The 8,363-nt window shown below is 34.1% G+C and overlaps 1 pseudogene; it reads right to left on the bottom strand.

Annotated features, from left to right (window-relative positions):
- Positions 1-901: 901 nt before the first annotated feature.
- Positions 902-1,850, bottom strand: LOC122890300 (annotated as a pseudogene).
- Between the last annotated feature and the right edge of the window lie 6,513 nt (positions 1,851-8,363).

Raw genomic sequence — 8,363 nt, forward strand, 5'->3', positions numbered from 1 at the left:
TAAAAGAGCCTCCAGTAACAATTTTGTATGTAGAAAATATTTTAGCTCTAAATTACTTAATGATATTTAGTTCTAAATCTCATAAATATTTTTAAGCAGTTGTTAAGCTGACAGTGTTTGGATGTTTGTAGATGCTGAGAAAAACAAATGCTCAAGGCAGGAAAAGAGTATGTCCATGTGACAGCTGATTAAGAAACATCATTGTCTGAGGATTAAATGATAATATATATGAAAGTTTAACAAATTAAGAGATTCTTTTTATTCATCAGCACAGTAACAAATGCAGACTTCAGTAATGCACAGCATATAATCAATCCACTAAGCAACTCTTATTCCATACCTTTCAGTTGACAGCTTAAGGTTTTCACAAGTCATGATTCAAAACTCTCATCTTGGCACAAGAAAGCAGGATGGCATATAAAATAAAATACATAACTACTCATTTTGTAGATGATGTCTTATAGTTATGTATCCATTTTTTTATATATGAAATGACAGTTTCTAAATATTGTTAAATATCAGTGTTCCCTCCCAGGAAGGGAAAAGAGATTCCAATATTTTTGACCTAAAAAATGTGTGGTCTTGGAAGGACTCAACATAAATTGCCATGTGTGTAACCTGTAGAAAATTAAGTTATTTTAAATTACAGACTATAAGCAACTGAACCCAAATGTCTATTCTCTGTACTACATTTCAGCTAATATTGCAGAACTAATGGCAGTTTTAAAAGTTGTAATTATCTTGCTAGTGTAGCAAGATACCTCAAGTTACAACAAAATCTTAGGAATTTCCTAAGGCTGAATAATATCTGTTATAGAAATAATCCCCTCCCCCACCCTTCAAAATCACAAGCAACATCCTCTGTGACAGACAAATAATATAAGAATTGTGAAAACCCAGTTTATGTAGTGTATCTTTTGGTCCACTCTCTGGCCATCCTGCCATGTTCTGTTCCATTTTCCTATACTCAGTCACAATGTTCCCCCACAAAGTGTCATCAGAATTACAAGAAGTGAACAGATGGAGAGGAGAACTTTAGAAATGATTAGTGTTGGACTCTAATTATCTTTTGTTATGTCCAAGCAAATAACTCCTTAACTGTTAATATTACAATGATAGATTCTTGTCCAAATGTAACTTTGGAGGTTGAAGAGGTATTCTGGTGTAAAAGTGGTATTAAGGAAGAATAAGCCCTCAAACATTGATCCTGGAGGCCCTGGAATGGTGGATCTCCATTCATATGTTATCACCTTTGGGACAAGCACTGCAGTGAGGTGAAGGGTATGAAGTTACGCCTGTAAGTTCCTTTGGAATCCCATTGATGATGTTTCGTAGTTTTTGCTCATTCTGACTTCACTCTCTTCTTCTTCTTCTTCTTCTTTTTTTTTTTAAATTTTTAAAGATTTTATTTATTTGTTTGAGTGAAAGAGAGAGTGATAGCACAAGCAAGGTGAAAGGCAGAGGGAGAAGCAGGTTTCCCATCAAGCAGGGACATCAATGTGACTCAATTCCAGGACCCAAGGATCATGACCTGAGCCGAAGGCAGACATTGAGTCAACTGAGCCACCCAGGTGCACTGACTTTACTCTCTTCTTGGGGGTGTTCCTTTCTTCCTTGGTTTGCTGGTTAAAGGATGACTATGAGGAGGAGCTGGAGCTATCCCTTGAATCCTCATCCCACAGAGTGAAGCCTCCACCCCACCCCACAAACAGCCCCTCTCTTTGTGTCTGGCTACTTCTTGCCTTGCTGCTACTGGAGGGAGAGGCTGGTCTGAACACACAGCCACTCCTCTCTTTCTCTCCTGGGAGAGAAGCACAAGTCAAATTCAGTGCTTTTGAATCAAATATCATTTCATAATATTAGAGTCAGAAAATACTATTTTTGGCTACAACTTGTGAAGATTCCAGCATTTTGCTTGTCTACTTCTCTAAACCTTTGCTCTGACCAGACTTGACCCTTGTACATTTGCCTATTGATTTCATTCCAATGTTTAGTCCCTTCTCTCTACAGTCAACCTCCTTTGTTTTAACCATGTCCCTTCTAATAATGTCAACTTCTTTCTCTTATTCTCTTGCTCTCTTTGACAGACTCTAATTCTGAATTAACTTTAGTTCTTGCTTATAATGTTCCTTTCCTTAAACCACTGAGTAGAATGGGGAGAAAAACACATTAGCCTGGATAATTTTTGTCTACAGTTGTCTACAGTTCCTTATTTTAAGTAAAATGTATATAGAGTGAGAAGCATAAATCCTACTCAAAAAATTTGCTCAGGTTTGACAAGTGCATTCATCCCATAGCCCACACCCTATTGAAAAACACTATATTTCAAAACTCTATGTTTTCCCTTGTGATATATTCCATTGAGCAACTACAGTCTGTTTACTCAGAGGCCAACAGGATATTGTTGTTTTATGTATGGATTTTTTTTTTCCCACAAAGAAAGAGAAACAAAAATCATCCATGTTTATATATCAATAGCTCAATTCTTTTTTTTTTTTTTTCCCCAATTTATTTATTTTCAGAAAAACAGTATTCATTATTTTTTCACCACACCCAGTGCTCCATGCAAGCTGTGCCCTCTATAATACCCACCACCTGGTACCCCAACCTCCCACCCCCCCGCCACTTCAAACCCCTCAGAGCTCAATTCTTTTTATCATGAGTGGTAGTCCTTTGAATAAATATGATTAGTTCACTTTAAAGTCTATTGTGCTGTGTCCAGGTTTGGCTATGATGCACAAATTTTCTGTGAGCATTCTGTATATGCAAGCCGTTGCACGCATATATGTTTTCATTATTGTTGAATCAATAACCAGGAGTAAAATTGCTGTGTAGTATGGTAAGTGTATTTTTGAGTTTATAAAATCTGTTTGTATCTTTTCCAAGGAGGTTGTCGCATTTTACATCAGCAGTAGTGATAGATATTAGTTACAGTTACTCCACATTCTTGTAGATGCTTAATGTTTCCAATACTTATCTTAGGTATTAGTGGATATACAGTCATATCTCATTATGATTTTAATTCATAAATCTGAATGTGTTCCTCAAGAACAGCTGGGTCCTCAGCCCTGCTTGGAAAACACGTTTTTATTATTATTAATGTGATTATTATTAATGTGACTTTTTTTTTTTTAGATTTTATTTATTTATTTGACAGAGAGAAATCACAAGTAGATGGAGAGGCAGGCAGAGAGAGAGAGAGAGAGAAGCAGGCTCCCTGCCGAGCAGAGAGCCCGATGCGGGACTCGATCCCAGGACCCTGAGATCATGACCTGAGCCGAAGGCAGCGGCTTAACCCACTGAGCCACCCAGGCGCCCTAATGTGACATTTTTTATAGCAAAGTGGCACATGCTGCTGGTTACCTTCCAAAAATCCATCCTACAGAAACTGGCTATGAAGAATCAGAAGGAATAGGGTACCAGGAATCATAGACTGACAAAAACCTGTGAGAAACTCTATGAAATGTCCTATTGCTCGAACCAAAAATTTAATTCGTCTGCACAGTTTTTCTCCATTTTTACTGTTACAAAAATTGAAGAGACAAATTCTTAGACCATTTAGTATGTTTAGTGGCTCCCCCAGAGATATGCTATTAGATTATGTATATAATGCATGTATAATGTATGTCATAAAGTACTATGCATAAATGTATTTATGTACTTATTATTGTAAATCATATGTTTTAAATAAGAAACAAACATGCATTGCTATTATAGAAAAATAGCAAATAAAGGTGACAGTTGTGCTTGTGTTTGTGTATGTATATGTGTTTAAATAAGTAATCAGTGACCCCATCCCTGTCCAGTTAACTGGGGAAAAAGATCTTATACTATTTTTATAAAGTAGAAATGTGTGCAATTAAAACAAGTGGATTATATTTTTGCCAGTGTCATTCTGCTGTAGTTTTAGGAGTTGTTAAGATCAAGGTTTGCTTTCCTTATGTGATAGATTTACTAGGGAAAAATTCCCCAGTAGTTAACATTCCATTCTTATGATTGTTAAACATTAAAATCATGTTTCAAATTTTCTCACAGTCATTTATGATATGTCAGCAAGTTAATTGAAGGTGATAGTATCTCTTCTTTTATGTTAAACATTTTATTTGTTTTGAACTTCTTATCTGGAAATAATGGGAAATAATTATTTGGCTGTGTTAAGAGTGGCCTATTTGCTTTGATTATTACCTATCTCAGGATAACTGGTAAACTCTAAGTTCCTTTCCTTCCTATTCCAATACAATGGTTAAATGAGTGGACTTCGGATCCATGCTAGTTGCTTGGATATTTCATGAGAGTTTTACCACAGTTTAATGATGGTTTTTATACTTGTTTATTTGTCTAACATCTCTCTATGTATTTATCTATGTATCTATCCATGTATCTATGTATCGTGTATGTATGGCTATATCTATCTACATATGTACATATCTATCATTTATCAATTTATCTGCTTTATTTCACAGCAGACTAATTGTTTCTAGGGAACAGAATATCAACAGTTAATAACAAATTCTCTAAAACTACCAAGGGAAAACAAATAATGTGGATACAGCTTTCTGGGTAGACAGTTTTTTTGTTTGTTTATTTGTTTTTAATGGATAGCTGGAAATATATAATAGTAAATTATTATAAACCTACTATAGAAGAATTCTATGCCATTGGGTAAATTAGGGGATTTTCATACATTTGGGTTCTTGTATTTTGGGGAAGAAAGCTCTAAGATATGTACATTTTATCTGTTTTGTTTTTATTCATTCTGATTCTGGGGGAAAATAAATGCATTTATTTGAAAAGTTACCTCAAGAACATTAATTGGGTCACCTTACTAAGTCGTAGATTTATCAAGGAATGTAAAAACAAGTTGGCATGAAGGTTAAAAATACTTATCTTTTTCTTAGAAAAGGTTGAGGTATAAACTTCTTTGCATTTTTATCTCTATAATAGACATTAACTGCAACATATATGCCAAGGAAGGGTCTTCACTTAAAAAAAATGTTTTTCTGATGTTCAGATGGATGATCAAATACTATTTTTGTTCCATTTCCTCATTATAGTTCCATTTTCTCTCAGCAAATAGTTATAACTAGATTTATCCAATGATACAGTAATTGCCAGACTAAAAAGAACATCAGAAATACAATCTTTTGCTATCAACTTCAAAAGGATTCTATGCCTATAATAATTAAAATTAAAAAGTGTCATTATTCAAGGAGGTTTTTTTTAAAATATTTTACTTCCTTAAATTGGAAGAGAGTAAAATAGGAAAAAAAAAAGTTGGCGTCATTTTCCTAACAGATAGTATAACGAAGTACAAAAATCGGTTATTAAACCTAGTTAAACCAAACATCAGGCTAAGAACACTAGATTTTTCGTTTTGTGATATGCTAAAAAGAGGTGATTAGTATTGAATGACTTATTCTATGTTCTTTAAGCCCTAAATGAAATATGAACCATATATTAAACATACAATTTCTCTATGAGAGATACAGATGGTTTAAAAATGAGCTACCAGAACATTATTCAAGTCCAGATGTTTTAAAAATAATTTTCATGAAGATGTTTATATAATTTCATGAAGATTGTTATAGTATGCCATTGGAGAAATTAAGTAACTATTTCTCTGAAGTTCTGGATATATAGCCTCTAATATTATTATTTGTTACTATACAAACTAGAAAAAAATTATAGCATAATTATTGAGTTTAGGAGTCAATCTTTCACGTTTGGATATCTATAAAATGAAAACACTGTTACAATTGGGAATATGCCATATTTTCATTAGATGCTTTTTATATTTCTTCTACATGTTTCAAAAAATAATGATGCCTCTTAGAATCAATGGTAATTTTTAGTTTAATTAAAAATGGCATGGATGAGAAAAGTAATTGTAAGAGAAAGAAAATGTCTTTTTCAGATAGCTCAAAATTCTATCTTTGGGGGTTGCTGGGGTTGTAAGGTAGTAAGAACTACCTTACAATATAGAGGGTGGTGGGAGGGATAGGGTGCCTGGATGATGAACATTGGAGAGGGTATGTGCTATGGTGAGTGCTGTGAATTGTATAAGACTTATGATTCACAGATCTGTACCTCTGAGACAAATGATACATTATATGTTAATAAAAAATTCTGTATTGATAGTTTGATTCTTTTATTTTGGTATATTTTCAAAATATAATTTAAAATAATTGATTTATATGAAATTTGTGTGCTTCCTGTTCTCTAGAGAAGTTTACTTATATTGCAGACAGAAATCTCTCATGTATTTGTAAGCAGGAAAATAATTGAATTATGTAAATTGGCATATTGTAGATCACGTTATATAATATTTACATAATAACTTCATAAATCAGGGTGCCTGGGTGCCTCAGTGGGTTAAAGCCTCTGCCTTTGGCTCAGGCCATGATCCCAGGGTACTGGAATCGAGCACCGAGGCAGGCTCTCTGCTCAGCAGGGAGCCTGCTTCCCTTCCTCTCTCTCTGCTTGCCTCTCTGCTTATTTGAGATCTCTGTCTGTCAAATAAAGAAAAAAAAAAAAAACCCTAAAAAAAAAACTTCATAAATTACTTACTTGAAAATAGCATCAGATTTATCAATATCAAATATAACAAATGGAATGGGTTTCTAGTACTATCTCAAGCCATCTCCATGATTCTCCAAATAGTTGGCATAATATTCATTTATGATAAAAATCATATTACTTAAGGAAGTGTATGACCCAATAAGTGGCATTGTAAACATATACATGAAATTATAATAATTATTTAAGACACCAAATAGCCAAAAAACAGCCTTAAAAGAAAGTAGCAAAGCTGGAGGCATCATAATTCTAGACTTCAAGTTATATTACAAATCTGTGATGATCAAGGCAGTATTATACCGGCACAAAAAGAGACATATAGATCAACAGAACAAAATAGAAAACCCAGAAATGAACCTACAACTATAAGGTAAATTAATCTGACAAAGGGGAAAAGAATATCCAAAAGGGGAAAGAGTCTCTTCTATAAATGGTGTTGTGAAAACTGGACAGCAGCATGCAGAAGAATGAAACGGGATGCCTAGGTGGTTCAGTCATTGAATGCTTGCCTTTGGCTCAGGTCATAATCCTGGAGTCCCAAGATCCAGCCCTGCATCCGGGTCCCTGCCCCAGGGAAAGCCTGCGTCTCCCTCTCTGACTCCCCCTGCTTTTGTTCCCTCTCTCACTCTCTCTCTCTCTCTCTCTTCACTCTCTTTCTCTCTCTGTCAAATAAGTAAATAAATAAAATATTTTAAAAAATAATTAAACCAGGGCATTTTCTTATACATTCACAAAATCAAATTAAAAATGGATGAAAGACCTAAATGTGAGATAAGAAATCATCAAAATCCTAGAGAACACAGGCACTAATGTCTTTAACATTGGCAGTAGCAACTTCTTTCTAGATATGTCTTCTGAGGCAAGGGAAACAAAAGCACAAAATAACTATTGGGATTTCATCAAGATAAAAAGCTTCTGCACAGCAAAGGAAATAATTAACAAAATTAAAGGTAACCTATTCAATAAGAGAAAATATTTGCAAATGATATATCTGATGCAGAGTTAGTATCCAAAATATATAAAAAGCTTCTAAAACCCAACACTAAGAAACAAGTAATTCAATTTAAAAAAATGGGCAGAAGACATAAATAGACAGTTTTCCAAAGATGGCCAATGACACATGATAAGTTTCTCAACACTGATCATCAGGGGAATACAAATCAAAAACTACAGTGAGATAGCACCTCACACTTGTCAGAATGACTAATATGAACAATACAAGAAAGAACAAGTGTTGACAAAGATGCAGAGAAAGGGGAATCTTCTTACATTGTTGATGGGAATGCAAACTGATGCTGTTGTGGCAAACAGTATGGAGTTTCCTCAAAAACTTGAAAAATAGAACTACCTTACAATATAGAAATTTTACTACTATGTGTTTACTCAAAGAATATAGAAGTGTTAATTCAAATGGATACATGTGTCCCAATTTTTATAGCAACATTATCCACAATAGCTACATTGTGGAAAGAGCCCGAGTATCCATCAACTGATGAAGGGATAGCCCATACAATGGAATACTATTCAGCCATAAAAAGGAATGAAACCTTGCCATTTGCAATGACATGGATGGTGCTAGAGAGTATATTTATGGTAAGTGAAATAAGTCAGTCAGAGAAAGACAAATACCAAATACCATATGATTTCACTCATATGTGGAACTTAAAAAACAAAATAAATGAACAAAAGGGAGAAAAAGGAGAGAGAGTGTGAGAGAGACAAAGCAAGAAACAGGCTCTTAAATACAGATAACATAACTTCTTTTTTTTAATTTCAGCATAACAGTA

Source organism: Neovison vison, chromosome 11 (assembly GCF_020171115.1).
Source record: "Neovison vison isolate M4711 chromosome 11, ASM_NN_V1, whole genome shotgun sequence".
Classification (NCBI taxonomy): Eukaryota; Metazoa; Chordata; class Mammalia; order Carnivora; family Mustelidae; genus Neogale; species Neogale vison.